Source organism: Chiloscyllium plagiosum, unplaced genomic scaffold (genome assembly GCF_037043375.1).
Source record: "Chiloscyllium plagiosum isolate Xiang-an unplaced genomic scaffold, Cpla_swu_hap1 HiC_scaffold_1, whole genome shotgun sequence".
Classification (NCBI taxonomy): Eukaryota; Metazoa; Chordata; class Chondrichthyes; order Orectolobiformes; family Hemiscylliidae; genus Chiloscyllium; species Chiloscyllium plagiosum.
Genome location: NW_028270139.1, coordinates 45629769 through 45646981, shown reverse-complemented (window position 1 = coordinate 45646981; position 17213 = coordinate 45629769).

The window sequence follows — 17213 nt, the reverse complement described above, 5'->3', positions numbered from 1 at the left end:
AAAGTCTATTTACATCATCAGATACAAAGAACAAAGAGCAGTACAACATAGGAACAGGTCGTTCGGCCCACCAAGACTGGCCAGATCCTCCCTCCTGTCTTTGTAGTTAGCTTGACTCAATTGTAATACCGTTACATTTGATTCAAGCTTCTCCCACTCAAACTGCAGGATAAATTTTATCATATTACAGTCATTGTCCCTAGAGGTACCCTCATCTTAAGCTCCATAATTAAGTCTGTTTCATTACACATCACCAAATCTAGATTACACCTAACTTTCTCTTTTCTCCCCTCTCTTGAATGGCTCCCTGTACCACGTTGCTATGGTCAGTTTGCTCATCCTCCCTCAGCCCCTGCTCTCATCCACACAGGGAGCAAGAATCTCTAACCTTTTAGACAATCTCAAGGGTTGAGACTCATTCAGCACTACTTGCCGGGTCCCTCTAACTGCCTCATTCATAGTCACACCCTCCTGCCCCTGACCATTGACTGAATTTGAGTAGCTAATCTAAGGGGGTGTGACTGCCTCCTGAAACACAGTGTCCAGGTAACTCTCCTCCTTCCTGATGTGTCATAGTGTTTGAAGCTTAGACTCCAGCTCATCAGCTCTGAGCTGGAGTTCCTCAATCAACACTTGCTACAGATGTGGTCACTATGAACCTCAACGGGGTTCACCAGCTCCCATATCATACAGGTACCACACGTCACCTGGCCCTGCATCACTATTTTAATTACTGGTTCTTAATTTGATTTTGAAAATTTTGTACCAGTTTCTTAATTTGTAGCCTATAAATATTTCCCCTATTTACCTTCAATCAGAAAATAAGCAGTCAAATTAGTATCTATCAACAACTTATGGTTTACCTGTGATTACACTCTTCTGTGCTGGGCTCTTGATCCATGGATTTATCTCATTTTTAAAAAATCTTACAAACTATGAGCTAAAAAGAAGAGCAAAGAATACCTCTTCCCCTCTCCACTGAATTTCCATGCTGCCTCCAAATTCCTCAAGATATATATTCACTCAGGACTCTGTCTCACTCTGCATGTGATCGCTCCTTCCTGACCATGCAAAGCTTACAAAGAGCAGATAAAGGAAAATAAATCTTATTTATTGATGCCAACAATGTTGCCCCTTGGCTTAAAAGCACAAAACTTGCTCTTAAGAGATAGAAATTTAGAAAATGTCCAGATTGCAACTTATACCTAACTTCACAATAATGCTGACACATAGGAACGGAACTATTTAACATTGGTGCTTTATGGCAAGTCATGATATTCTTTGTCTGCTATTTTTGACAAATGGACTGACCTGTTTAAAGTAAATCGGTTGATGACTTTATTGCAGAGCAGACAGAGGAATATCAGTTATATTTAGTCACATATTTACAATTATTATAGTGAAATTTAAAAGTCAGCATTTGTTAGTGTCTTTGTGCATTTATTGGTTCTCCAATCTTCTAATTCTCTATTAACAAATTTAATTGTACTTTTACATATTTGAAAGATTCACATGGCTATTATCAGGTAAATTACCAAGGATGCATGTTTCCCCTCTCTGGAGGTGGTGAAGATGGTGGTGAAAAGGGCAAATAATTGGATGAGTTGGCCTTGGAGAGATACTCACCCCCTGCTCATCGCCTCAGCAAATAAGTTCTGGGTAAGGAAGTCCACTGGGGACTTTCCTGGCCAGGCAGTAATCCAAGACTTTAAGTGGTCAATTAAGGGCCACTTAAGGGCCTTAACTCACCACCAACCACTATGAAACAGGACACCAAAACAAAAGTTACCTTGACCAAAGTAACCAGCATATAGTAGGGATAGCAAGAGGTTAAAGGTAAAAGCTTAGAATAGTCTAAACCTGCATGAGGAATGGGCATCTGGAGGGAAAGCAGAAAACAAGGTAACAGCTCCAAACACACAAGGTGAAATAATACACTGCAAAACTCCAGACAGGCAGGTGATCACATGAATAAATACACAATCCTCCAGATGGGTGGGTGATTAGATCTGGAAAGAGCTTACCCAAATTATCCACAGAGTTAATTAAGAAATAGCACATAACCAGAGACATGTACAGGGATAAGAAAGAAGGATCTAATGGTATAAAAGAGGAAGAAACTGGCATAGTGATTATGAAGACCTAGGAGCAACACTTATTAGAAGGATGACCCTGAGTGAGGGGCTCAAAGAAAGCAGTAAGGATCCAGGAACAATTTTTGACCGTGGGTCCTAAGAGACACTGGCCAAGAGAACAGGAGTACTCTCTGCTCCAGAACATGACCACCTCTGTTTGTTCCTGGTGGTATTCAGTGCAAATAGTAAGTCTCGTACATTTATTATTCCAATACAAAGTGTTGTATAACTGATATTTCCTTTGAGTATTTATTTGATTACCTTTGTCTCACTTTGTACAAAGAAATATTAGTAAAAAATACAACAGGAAAAGTGTAGGTGGGGGGGGGGCAAGGAGATGGTCATTGAAGGCTATCTCATTGCTCTTGCCTCCAAACCCCTGAACTCCCTGTGACTCCCACCCCACAAGAAGCAAAAGAAAAAGACTTGCCTTCTTGCCATTGAATTTCCTAAAGTCTAGGCCAAAACCAACAGATTTTTGGACCTAGGACACTTCAGTTTTGAGAGCTTCAGTTGGCTAAGAAACGTGACAGTCAGTTCGTAATAAGCTGATTGGAGCTTGATTTGGTGGGCTTTCTCAGTGTTCGCGGTGACAATTCAGTCACTACTTAACAGGTCTGCCCGAACATTTAGTCTGCAAAATGGAAAATGCCAGCCCAAATTCCTGTACCCGGAGACACCATTGTTTGCAGGTGAAATGTGCTATTAGCAAAACTATACGCCAAACAAAGTCAAATCTTTTATTGCCACCTAAATAAAAGATACGTACAATGCTTCACACGACCATTCCTCTGAATGTCACATGAGCTTTGTAGTGAAGGTCATATATTCCTTAAAATATGAAACTTAAAATGAACATTAAAAAATTCACATTACAAGATAAATCAATAGAATTCAATATTTGTGTCCCTGGAAATTGATATCACTTAGTACACAAGTAACAAGATATATTTTCTGATTCTGAGGGTGCTTGCTAGAAAGAAGAATGTGATTAAGTAAGCAGCTTGTATCCTTTACAAAAGAGCATAGCATGTTACATAAGAGGCAAGCACCAACTTTTGAATACCAGATTTGTTACTTGAGAGCCTGTGATAGAAACCACACCTGCAGATTCCAGATAAAAACTGAAAGCACTGCTGATGCTGTAAATCAGAAACAAAATCAGAAGTTGCTGGAAAAGCTCAGCAGGTGTGGCATCATCTGTGAAGAGAAATCAAAGGTAACGTTTCAGGTCCAGTGGCCCTTCCTCAGAACCTGTGGAAGGGTCACTAGACACGAAATGTTAACTTTGATTTCTCTGCACAGATGCTGCCAGACCTGCTGAGCTTTTCCAGCAACTTCTGTTTTTGTTTCTGTAGATTCCAGATTGTGTTGATGGACGTAATTGCCTAAGACCCGATCATAGGTGGGCCTCAGTCTTTGTTTGCAAAGGACCGTGAGCTATAGACATTGGGCATTTCAAAGAAGCTTCCCACTTAGATCCTTGAACTGATTTTTGGGATGTTGAGGCAGCCAGGAGAAAGGTTTCTTCAGCAGGTTGTGTCAACACAACAACTGTATGGCCAACTGGTCCTGACCTCTCTCCCACATAATAAGACATCCATGGTGGTGCATGATGAGAAAGCCCCTTGGCATCAGCAAAAAGTAGATGGCATCATGAAACGTGATTGTAGTCATGCCATTGTGTCAGGCCCTGGATCTGAGATTAGGCCTGTTATTTTTCAGTTAGATGCTGCAGACTCTGAATGATAGCATACCAAATCTCACAGAAGCCAACTGCCATCATTCTTACCAAAGTCAGAAGTCACATGACAACAGGTAATAGTCCAATAAGTTTATTTGAAATCACAAGCTTTCAGAAGACTGTTCCTTCGTCAGGTAAAGCCAAACAAGCATAAGGATTCTTAAGGGTAATTATTGAAGTTGAATAGTTTACATTTCCCTTAATTGTGGGACCTGACACATAGCTAATCATACAGTGCTGCATTGCACCCCTATGAGAACAAATGTGCTACCAGTTTCTAAAAATGCTCAGGGGACCTGATGATATGAACATTGTTTAGCACATATTTGTAATGAACTCTTTCATTCCTGCTATTTTGGTATATTTATAATTCAGAAGATTTCATGGTTTTTGTGTGGGATATGACGTGTTTTTAATGTATGACATCACAATTGTGTGGAATAGAATGGATGGAGAAATGGGACACTTTTTGTTGATTATTGCACGAATGTTCATATATTGAGGAAAATAAAAATGTTGTTGGCCTTTGTTATTGCCCTATCACTGTGAACTTTGGGAACTCCTAGGTCTTTCTACTTATTCACAAACCTCAGAATCTTCCATTTTTATTGCCAAAATGTAATAATTCTCTGGTAACTTCCTGATCTTGCTGAAGTGTTTCATAGTCACTTCACTGTTTGTCAACACCCCCTTATCTTTATTCACCAGAGAATTTTGAATAGTGCCCCCATGTACATACCCAAATCATTTGTCTCTGATTGAAATCATAAGTGGATGTGATGCAATATTACTTTAACCAGCTTTGTGTTGACTATTCTTGATTCTTGATTCTTTCTGAGCACTTGTTAATGTAATCCAATAAGCATTTCCTCATTTTATACTTCACATAAAATAGTCCCATTAAATAAAGAAGAACTTGCATTTCTGCTGCAACTTTCACAGCCTCGAGATATAAAATTAAAGGCAATACTTCAATTTTATTTATTGCTTTTGTAGCCTAGATGCACGAATTATCTGGCTTTATCTCCAAGAGAAACCGGATTTCAGATTTGGATTTATATTCTCTGACAATGCTTCCTTTTGGTAGACTCTTCCTAGAGATTCAGTGGTAGTTCTATTCCAATGTTCATAGATAAAGGTGACATTAGACATCTGACATGACCCACAACCAAATGCAGAATAAACAATAATACAACTGGCATTAGCAACTTTAAGCTAACCCAAGGGACTATCAAGCCTAAAACCATGATATGTTTCTGCCTAATTAACATATTCACAACAGATCCTTTCTGGGAACATTATTTATTCATATGCAAAATTCATAATGCAAAGGAACTCCTTTTCTAAATCAATGGCCATGAAACTACAAAATACATAAGGAACCTTTCCTATGTTCATTTAGCCTTTGAGACCATAGTTATAATATTCTTAGAACATTAATCAGTGGATTCAGACAGCAAAAATATTCTTGACACCCCCAGGACCATTGCTGAGGCTGTCAATCACCCGACATTATTATGCAAAATCTCTTGTCGGTTATTAACCACACTGCAAATGTTTTTACCCAAGTAAATGAGAATTTATAATTAGGTTCTCGTAAGGTATTGCCATGCACTGCAGGTAGAGTGGGCCATTGGTTTGAACGATGTCACAGTATTAGGTTGCATAAGGGTGAACTTTTTTTTTAAAAAAAGCATCTGAGTTGCTTAGATGTAGTAATGAGCAGATCTGGGCCAAGGAAGATGAGGGGAATTGCGTACAGTACACTGATCAGTTATTCAGGACTGCTGAGAGCAGAGCACTAATTTATAATCTGAGGAGCTGTCCAGTGGTCTGAGAACAAAGGATCATGATGCACTAAAATAATTTAATGAGGAAACTGGACCTTGTCTGAATATAATTAGAAAATGGTGCATATTTATTTAAATGAATGAGTACACCAGGCGAACGTGGACAGAATTTCTGCAGGGATTGTCCTTACCACTCACAATAAATTCTGAAATTCTAGAGAAAAACTGTAAACGCCTTTACTGCAGTGTTTTTTTTTACAAATCTTCCACCAAAACTGCAGTGGAGTGTTTAGATCATTCACTCAGAAATTCCATGCTATTGTGTTGAATTCTACACAAAACTTTGAATTTAACTGATGACCACCATCTGGATCTTGAGAGACCAACAAAATAGCTCATAGAGCTTTTGGGATTTGTTACAACAGGAAAGGTGTTATGTAAACACAAATTGTTGTTGTTATTGTTTATGTCCTTCAAAATCATCGATCTGTTCCTGTTTCTATTCAGTAGCCATATATTGTTATTCACTATTGAACAGACTACTGAAATTTATTGACAGATTTTTGTTTGCAATAGTATGAAAGGAACAATTATAACCCCTTAAAATGGATAGATTCTGGGTGAATGGACAATTAAGCTGAATTAATTTTAAGTTATGACTGCAACCCAGCTTCAATATGTCCAAGTTTAACAAAGGGAGTTTGGAAGACTGAGAATGATACCCACTTAGCACTAGTAGCCAGGTAATTATTTCAACGATTAATGTGCTTAAAAGATGAAAATGATATGCTTTTAAATTAAATTTGACTTATCCTTGAATTTAATATAGTCATAGATTTGTACAGCACGGAAACAGACCCTTCGGTCCAATCCGTCCATGCCGACCAGATATCCCAACCCAATCTAGTCCCACCTGCCAGCACCCGGCCCATATCCCTCCAAACCCTTCCAATTCATATGCCCATCCAAATACCTCTTAAATGTTGCAATTGTATCAGCCTTCACCACTTCCTCTGGCATTCCATACACGTACCACCCTCTGTGTGAAAAAGTTGCCCCGTAGGTCTCTTTTATATCTTTCCCCTCTCACCTTAAACCTATGCCCTCTAGTTCTGGACTCCCCGACCCCAGAGAAGACTTTGCCTATTTACCCTATCCATGCCCCTCATAATTTTGTAAACCTCTATAACTTCTAGTTAGAGGGACGGACAGGCGGTTCTGTGGACATGGGCGAGACTCTCGGATGGTTTGTTGCCTCCCAGGTGCCAGGGTCCGAGACGTCTCGGACCGTGTCTTCAGAATCCTTAAGGGGGAGGGTGTGCAGCCAGAAGTCGTGGTGCATGTTGGCACCAATGACTTAGGTCGGAAGAGGGGTGGGGAGGTCATTCAAGAGCTCAGGGAGTTAGGCTGGAAGCTAAAAGCTAGGACAGACAGAGTCATCATCTCTGGGTTGTTGCCGGTGCCACGTGACAGTGAGGCAAGGAATAGGGAGAGAGTGCAGTTGAACACATGGCTGCAAGGATGGTGTAGGAGGGAGGGCTTCAGGTATTTGGACAATTGGACTGTATTCTGGGGAAGGTGGGACCTGTACAAGCAGGACAGGTTGCACCTGAACCAGAAGGGCACCAATATCCTGGGGGGTAGGTTTGCTAGCACTCTTCGGGGGGGTTTAAACTAATTTGGCAGGGGGATGGGATCCGGACTTGTAGTCCAGCAAGTAGGTTAGCTGTTTGTCAGGATGTCCAAGAATGTAGGGAGGCTGTGAAGAAGGTAGCACTGACAGGGAATACTTGCGGACACAGAGATGGGTTCAAGTGCGTATACTTCAACGCAAGGAGTATCAGAAATAAGGTGGGTGAACTTAAGGCGTGGATCGGTACCTGGGACTATGATGTTGTGGCCATCACAGAAACGTGGATAGAAGAGGGACAGGAATGGTTGTTGGAGGTTCCTGGTTACAGATGTTTCAGTAAGATTAGGGAGGGTGGTAAAAAAGGAGAGGGGATGGCGTTGCTAATTAGAAATGGTATAACGGCTGCAGAAAGGCAGTTCGAGGGAGATCTGCCTTTGGAGGTAGTATGGGCTGAAGTCAGAAATAGGAAAGGTGCAGTCACCTTGTTGGGTGTTTACTATAGACCCCCCAATAGCAGCAGAGATGTGGAGAAACAGATTGGGAAACAGATTTTGGAAAGGTGCAGAAGCCACAGGGTAGTAGTCATGGGCGATTTCAACTTCCCAAATATTGATTGGAAGCTCTTTAGATCAAGTAGATTGGATGGGGCGGTGTTTGCGCAATGTGTCCAGGAAGCTTTTCTAACTCAGTATGTAGATTGTCCGACCAGAGGGGAGGCCATATTGGATGTGGTACTCGGTAATGAACCGGGACAAGTGATGGGCTTGTTAGTGAGTGAACATTTTGGTGATGGTGACCACAATTCTGTGACTTTCACCTTGGTTATGGAGAGAGATAGGTGCGTGCAACAGGGTAGGTTTTACAATTGGGGGAAGGGTAATTACGATGCTGTAAGACAGGATCTGAGGAGCATAAGTTGGGCGCATAGGCTGTCAGGGAAGGATGTCGTGGATAATGTGGAACTTTTTCAAGGAACAGATACGACGTGTCCTTGATATGTATGTACCTGTCAGGCAGGAAAGAAATGGTCGTGTGAGGGAACCTTGGTTGACGAGGGAGGTTGAATGTCTTGTAAAGAGGAAGAAGGAGGCTTACATAAGGTTGAGGAAACAGGTCTCAGACAGAGCAGTGGAGGGATACAGGATAGCCAGAAGGGACCTGAAGAAAGGGATTAGGAGAGCTAACAGAGGGCATGAAAAATCTTTGGCGGATAGGATCAAGGATAACCCAAAGGCATTTTATGCGTATGTGAGAAACGAGAATGACGAGAACGAGGGTAGGTCCGATCAAGGACAGTAGTGGGAGACTGTGTATTGAGTCGGAAGAGATAGGAGAGGTCTTGAACGAGTACTTTTCTTCAGTATTTACGAACAAAAGAGACTGTATTGTTGAAGAGGAGAGTGTGAAACAGACTGGCAAGCTAGAGGAGATACTTGTTAGGAAGGAAGATGTGTTGGACATTTTGAACAACTTGAGGATAGACAAGTCCCCTGGGCCTGATGGGATATATCCTAGGATTATGTGGGAAGCAAGAGAGGAAATTGTAGTACCGTTGGCAATGATCTTTTTGTCTTCACTGTCAACGGAGGTGGTACCAGGGGACTGGAGAGTGGCGAATGTTGTGCCCCTGTTCAAAAAAGGGAATAGGGATAACCCCGGGAATTACAGGCCAGTTAGTCTTACTTCGGTGGTAGGCAAAGTAATGGAAAGGGTACTGAGGGATAGGATTTATGAGTATCTGGATAGACACTGCTTGATTAGGGACAGCCTGCACCGATTTGAGAAGGGTAGGTCTTGCCTTACAAGTCTTATTGAATTCTTTGAGGAGATGACCAAGCATGTGGATGAGGTTAGAGCAGTGGATGTAGTGTACATGGATTTTATAAGGCAATTGATAAGGTTCCCCATGGTAGGCTTATGCGGAAAGTCAGGAGGCATGGGATAGAGGGAAATTTGGCCAATTGGATAGAAAACTGGCTAACCGGTCGAAGTCAGAGAGTGGTGGTAGATGGTAAATATTCAGCCTGGAGCCCAGTTACAAGTGGAGTTCTGCAGGGATCAGTTCTGGGTCCTCTGCTGTTTGTAATTTTTATTAATGACTTGGATGAGGGAGTCAAAGGGTGGGTTAGTAAATTTGCAGATGATACGAAGATTGGTGGAGTTGTGGATAGTGAGGAGGGCTGTTGTCGGCTGCAAAGGGACTTAGATATGATGCAGAGCTGGGCTGAGGAGTGGCAGATGGAGTTCAACCCTGCCAAGTGTGAGGTTGTCCATTTTGGAATGACAAATAAGAATGCGGAATACAGGGTTAACGGTAGGGTTCTTAGTGAGGTGGAGGAACAGAGGGATCTTGGGGTCTATGTTCATAGATCTTTGAAAGTTGCCACTCAGGTGAATAGAGCTTGTAAGAAGGCCTATGGTGTATTAGCGTTCATTAGCAGAGGGATTGAATTCAAGAGTCGTGAAGTGATGTTGCAACTGTACAGGACTTTGGTTAGGCCACAGTTGGAGTACTGTGTGCAGTTCTGGTCGCCTCACTTTAGGAAAGATGTGGAAGCTTTGGAGAGGGTGCAGAGAAGATTTACCAGGATGTTGCCTGGAATGGAGAATAGGTCGTACGAGGATAGGTTGAGAGTGCTAGGCCTTTTCTCATTGGAACGGCGAAGGATGAGGGGTGACTTGATAGAGGTTTATAAGATGATCAGAGGAATAGATAGAGTAGACAGTCAGAAACTTTTTCCCCGGGTACAACAGAGTGTTACAAGGGGACATAAATTTAAGGTGAAGGGTGGAAGGTATAGGGGAGATGTCAGGGGTGGGTTCTTTACCCAGAGAGTGGTGGGGGCATGGAATGCGCTGCCTGTGGGAGTGGTAGAGTCAGAATCTTTGGTGACCTTTAAGCGGCAATTGGATAGGTACATGGATGGGTGCTTAAGCTAGGACAAATGTTCGGCACAACATCGTGGGCCGAAGGGCCTGTTCTGTGCTGTATTGTTCTATGTTCTATGTTCTATGTCACCCCTCAGCCTCTGACTCTCCAGGGAAAACAGCTCCAGCCTGTTCAACCTCTCCCTATAGCTCAAATCCTCCAACCCTGGCAACATCCTTGTAAGTCTTTTCTGAACCCTTTCAAGTTTAACAACATCTTTCCGATGTATAGGAGACCAGAATTGCACGCAATATTCCAACAATGGCCTAACCAATGTTCTGTACAGCTGCAACATGACCTCCCAACTCCTGTACTCAATACTCTGACCAATAAAGGAAAGCATACCAAATGCCTTCTTCACTATCCTATCTACCTGTGACTCCACTTTCTAGGAGCTATGAACCTGCACTCCAAGGTCTCTTTGTTCAGCAACACTCCCTAGGACCTTACCATTAAGTGTATAAGTCCTGCTAAGATTTGCTTTCCCAAAATGCAGCACCTCACATTTATCTGAATTAAACTCCATCTACTACTTCTCAGCCCATTGGCCCATCTGGTCCAGATCCTGTTGTAATCTGAGGTAACCCTCCTCGCTGTCCACTACACCTCCAATTTTGGTGTCATCTGCAAACTTACTAACTGTACCTCTTATGCTCACATCCAAATCATTTATGTAAATTACAAAAAGTAGAGGACCCAGCACTGATCCTTGTGGCACTCCACTGGTCACAGGCCTCCAGTCTGAAAAACAACCCTCCTCCACCACCCTCTGTCTTCTACCTTTGAGCCAATTCTGTATACAAATGGCTAGTTCTCCCTGTATTCTGTAAGATCTAACCTTGCTAATCAGTCTCCCAAGGGGAACCTTGTCGAGTGCCCTACTGAAGTCCATATAGATCAAATATACTGCACTGCCCTCACAATCGTCTTTCTTAATTCTTTAAAAAGCTCAATCAAGTTTGTGAGACATGATTTTCCATGCACAAAGCCACGTTGACTATCCCTAATTAGTCCTTGCCTTTCCGCATACATGTACATCCTGTCCGTCACGATTCCCTCCAACAACTTGCCCACCACGGAGGTCAGGCTCACTGGTCTATAGTTCCCAGGTTTGTCCTTACCACCTTTCTTAAACAGTGGCACCATGTTTGCCAACCTCCAATCTTCCGGCACCTCACCTGTGACTATTGATGATACAAATATCTCAGCAAGAGGCCCAGCAATCACTTCTCTAGTTTCCCACAGAGTTCTAGGGTACACCAGATCAGGTCCTGGGGATTTATCTATCTTTACCCATTTCAAGACATCCAGCACTTCCTCCTCTGTAATCTGGACATTTTGCAAAATGGCACCATCTATTTCCCTACAGTCTATATCTTCCATATCCTTTTCCACAGTAAATATTGATGCAAAATACTCATTTAGTATCTCCCCATTTTCTGTGGCTCCACACAAAGGCAGCCTTGCTGATCTTTGAGGGGCCCTATTCTCTCCCTAGTTATCCTTTTGTCCTTAATGTATTTGTAAAAACTCTTTGGATTCTCCTTAATTCTATTTGCCAAAGCTATCGCATGTCCCCATTTTGCCCTCCTGATCTCCCTCTTAAGTATACTCCTACTTCCTTTCTACTCTTCTAAGGATTCACTCGATCTATCCTGTCGAGACCTTACATATGCTTCCTTCTCTTTCTTAACCAAACCCTCAATTTCTTTAGTCATCCAGTATTCCCTATACCTACCAGCCTTTCCTTTCACCCTAACAGGAATATACTTTCTCTGGATTCTTGTTATCTCATTTCTGAAGGCTTCCCATTTTCCACCAGTCCGTTTACCTGTGAACATCTGCCTCCAATCAGCTTTCGAAAGTTCTTGCCTAATACCGTCAAAATTAGCCTTTCTCCAATTTAGAACTTCAACTTTTAGATCTGGTCTATCCTTTTTCATCATTATTTTAAATCTAATACAATTATGGTCGCTGGCCCCAAAGTGCTCCCCCACCGACACCTCAGTCACCTGCCCTGCCTTATTTCCCAAGTAGGTACATCCACATACTGAATCAGAAAATTGTCTTGCACATACTTAACAAATTCCTCTCCATCTAAACCTTTAACACTATGGCAGCCGCAGTCTATGTTTGGAAAGTTAAAATCCCCTACCATAACCACCCTATTATTCCTACAGATAGCTGAGATCTCCTTACAAGTTTGTTTCTCAATTTCCCTCTGACTATTAGGGGGTCTATAATACAATCCCAATAAGGTGATCATCCCTTTCTTATTTCTTAGTTCCATCCAAATATCTTCCCTGGATCTATTTCTAGGAATATCCTCCCTCAGCACAGCTGTAATGCTATCCCTTATCAAAAATGCCATCCCCCTCCTCTCTTGCCTCCCTTTATATCCTTCCTGTTGCATTTGTATCCTGGAACATTAAGCTGCCAGTCCTACCCATCCTTGAGCCATGTTTCTGTAATTGCTATGATATCCCAGTTCCTAACCATGCTCTGAGTTCATCTGCCTTCCCTGTTAGGCCCCTTGCATTGAACTAAATGCAGTTTAATTTATTAGTCCTACCTTGTCCCTGCCTGCCCTGACTGTTTGACTCACTTCTCAGATTGATCTCTTTCCTTACTATCTCCCTGGGTCCCACCCCCCAATCTTCCTAAATCCTCCCAAGCAGCTCTAGCAAATTTCCCTGCCAGCATATTAGTCCCCTTCCAATTTAGTTGCAATCCGTCCTTCTTGTACAGGTCACTTCTGCCCCAAAAGAGATTCCAACGATCCAAAAATGTGAATCCTTCTCCCATACACCAGCTCCTCAGCCATGCATTCATCTCCTCCTATTCCTGCCCTCACCAGCTCGTAGCACCGGGACTAATCCAGATATTACTACTCTTGAGGACATCCTTTTTAAATTTCTGCCTAACTCTCTGTAATCTCCCTTCAGAATCTCAACCTTTTCCCTTCCTATGTTGTTGGTTCCAATGTGGACAATGACCTCTTGCTGGCTTCTCTTCCCTGTGAGAACATTCTGCACCCTCTCTGAGACATCCTTGATCCTGGCACCAGGGAAGCAACACACCATTCTGCTTTTTAGCTGCTGGCCACAGAAATGTCTATCTGTACCTCAGACTAGAGAATCCCCTAACACATTTGATCTTTTGGAACCCGACGTACCCCTTGTTGCATTAGAGCCAGTCTCAATACCAGAAACTTGGCTGTTCATGCTACATTCCCCTGAGAATCCATCACCCCCTACATTTTCCAAAACAGCATACCTGTTTGAAATGGGTATATCCACAAAAGACTCCTGCACTAGCTACCTACCTCTCTTACCTTTCCTGGATTTAACCCATTGATGTGACTGTATCTGAGACTTTCCTCCCTTCCTATAACTGCTATCCATCACATACTGTGGATGTTGCAAAATACTCATTGCTTCTAATTGTCTCCAACTGATCCATTTGATCTGATAAGATTCTCAGCCAACAGCATTTATGGCACATATAATCCGCACTAACCCTTAAACTCTCTTTAAACTCCCACATCTGACAAGAAGTACATATCACTCTATTAAAGGCCCTTTTTTCTCCTTTACAATCTACAGACCCAGAAAATAACATTGTGTCATTACTCTAAAAACACTGCCTCAGGTTAAATTAATAGTTATGGCTCATTTTTAAGTTTAATCAAGACACATAGCTCCAAAAACATATCATCAAGAAAGAACCCACTCTACTCACTACTGCAGATTCTCTGTTGGCCACACTTAAAACAACGATTAACTTATCTGATTCTGTGCTGTGAACTATGCCCAACAGTTCCTCCAAGATCAGTTGTGAATTTCACTGTTTGTTAATTTTCCCAGATGCACTCCGATGTCCAGCGACACATGAATTCAGAAACAGTAAAGGTAGTAACTGTGCAGGTTCTCTCTTTCTCTCTCTCCTGCAATGATCTCACCATGTACTTCCGTTGTCTGTTCTTCTCCCTTTTAAAACTACTGTTGTTTTGACTTTTTTTTCCCAAAGTTCCAAAACAGTGCAACTGCATATAAAACAGCAACTGCTGCTCCTGGAATTCGAGGAAATCACCTCCGGCACCTAAAATACCTCAATATAGGAGCAGCTGTTACAGCCAGAAATTTCTCCCATCCTCCCTCTTGGATTACCCAGAATCCCTCCAGGAGGGCATTGCTTATGGCCCAAGGAAGGCTGACATGCTTTCTCTTCTGACCACAAGACAACTTATAAAGAACCTGTACCATCAGCTGCCAAGGTCATTAAAGTCTGGACTTTCTTCCTTAAACCTCTGCTAAACCCTTGCACTTTTTTCTCAGAACTTAAGCTGTTTATTTCTCATTCTTTCAATCTGATTAGCTAAAGAGATCTCGTGTTGACTATCCTGTTCACTCAAGCCTCAGATGGTTTGTTTCCCTCATGTGGCCATTATCTAGCAATTTGTTCCACCAAAGATTGTCAAACTTCAACCTTAAAGAGGAATTCAAATCAATGCTGTTAAATACTCTGTTACAGCTACATCTGGGCCAATAAATTGTTATGGTTCAAATGATTATGATTAGATTAGATTCCCTCCAGTGTGGAAACAGACCCTTCAGCCCAACAAGTCCATTCCGACCCTCTGAAGAGTAGCCCACCCAGTCCAATTTCCCGTATTCACCCCTGACTATGGGCAATTTAGCATGACCAATTCACCTAACCTACACACCTTTTGATTGTGGGAGGAAACCGGAGCACCCAGAGGAAATCCACACAGACATGGGGAGAATATGCAAACTCCTCACAGTCGGTTACTCAAGGAGGGATCGAACCTGGGTTCCTGGAGCTAAGAGGCAGCAGTGCTAACCATTGAGCCACCATGCCGCCCCATTATGCAGAACAGTAGGAATAATTGTTGTGGAGTTCCAAAATAGCATCATGTCTTTGGAATGCTTTTCTTCATTAATTTGTTGTAAACATAGTGAGAAGATGTCCTCTACTCAATGCTACAAGAAATGTTTTAAAGCATTGTAAATCAAAGGGTTATTGTTGACCAAAGTGAGTAGAGGATATTTCCCCATGCTTGGGATTGATGTGTCCACGACACTTCTCAAACATTGTTCTCATGATTGTTCAGAGTAGATTTTTTTAACCAAGAATGTGACAGCGACTATTTGAATAATGCATGCACCATGGTTTTCCATTAACTATTGATAATGGCCACATTGCTTCATTGCACATTATAAGTCTGTGGAATTTATCATGATATCAGTTTAATACACAAGTCCATCCTTTGGCCCCCGAAATCTTCTCTGATTCTTACTGACATCATGACTGATCTGATTGTTACCTACCTCCTTGAACCTTTCAACTTTTGGCTTACCTCGTCACTTCTGCCTGAAAGATAATCAAAGATTCTACCTCCATCAGATTTTCAGGAAGGAAGTTCCAAAGCTTCACAACCTTCTATGAGAAAAGAAATCTCCTCTTTTCTGTTTTAAGAGTCCAAATCCTCAATTCCAAACAGCGAAATCCAGTTATAAATTTCCCCATAAGTAGAAACATTCTTTTCACATACACCCGATCAAGTCCCTTCAGGATCTCAAATGTTTCAATCAAGTCACCTTTCAACCATTGAGCAACTCCAGTTCTGACCTTATCATGAAAGGCAGGACATTGATAAAGCAGCTGAAGATGGTTTGGCTGAAGACACTATCCTGAGGAATTGCTGCAGAGATCTCCTGGAGCTGAAATGTAGACTTTGTGAGATATTGCAAGAGTGGGGTTGGGGTTTTGGTTTTTGAGTTAGTAACATATGTGTCTTCTGTGTGTCTAAACTTAACAAAAAACTTGTAAGTATTTCTGTCGACATAATGATTTCTTTTAAAACAGTTTTAGAAGGCTAGCTTGAGAGTTTTTTTGTGTTCAAAAATGTGTTGCTGGAAAAGCGCAGCAGGTCAGGCAGCTTCCAAGGAGCAGGAGAATCCACATTTCGGGCATAAGCCCTTCTTCAGGAAATCTTTCGCTTATGCCCGAAACATCGATTCTCCTGCTCCTTGGATGCTGCCTGACCTGTTGTGCTTTTCCAGCAACACATGTTTCAGCTCTGATCTCCAGCATCTGCAGTCCCCACTTTCTCCTAGTAGATTTATTTGTGTGTACATTGGTAGGGATTTATGATAAAGCGAGATAAACAAGCGGCAGTTTAGAAGTTCAGGAGAGATTTCTTTAAGCTTAAAAGAAATAATTATAGTTTAAAATTAGAGATTTTGTATTGAGTTTTATCTTGAATTTTGGGTAGTCATGCAAAGTCCTTCAGTGAAGATGTTTGTTCAGACCAGTGCATCTGAGAAGGGAAGGATATAGTGAATCTAGGTTACCATGGAGTAAAGAATTAGTGATAATACCAGAGCAGGATAAGACTCTGAACAGGCTACTTAAAAATAAGGGCTCTAAACCTAGGTTTAAAAACCCAGGATGAAGATATCTGCAGTTTCAGTCTAAAAGTGGAAATTACAAGTGATTTCAACCGATCAAGGTGTTATAAGCAGGGACTTTTTTAAAGTTTCTTTTCATTTCAATTTATAAAGGGATATTCTGAAATTACTATGATTAAACTTTAACTGTGTTTGAAATTTTTTGAATTAGTGTTCTAAGTAGGTAGTTTGGTTTATTCTACTTTATCTTTGCTTCTTTCGTTAATAAACGTCTGTTTTATTATTTAAACAATATCTGCAATATTGCATGTTTATGTTTCAGAGAGAAACTGGCCTGTTAAAACCAAACCAAAACAGAACATGATCAATCAATCCAAGTTTCAGCTGGGATCTATCTTCTCTTAAGCTAAGAATGCCTTTAATCAGAGGAATAATTTCCCGATTCCCATCGGTTCTTTTTTTACCTGGATCCTTGATTCCACAATCAGCCAAATGAAGCCTTATGTCATGGGGTGTCACTCTCATCCTATAATAGAATTGAGCTCTTC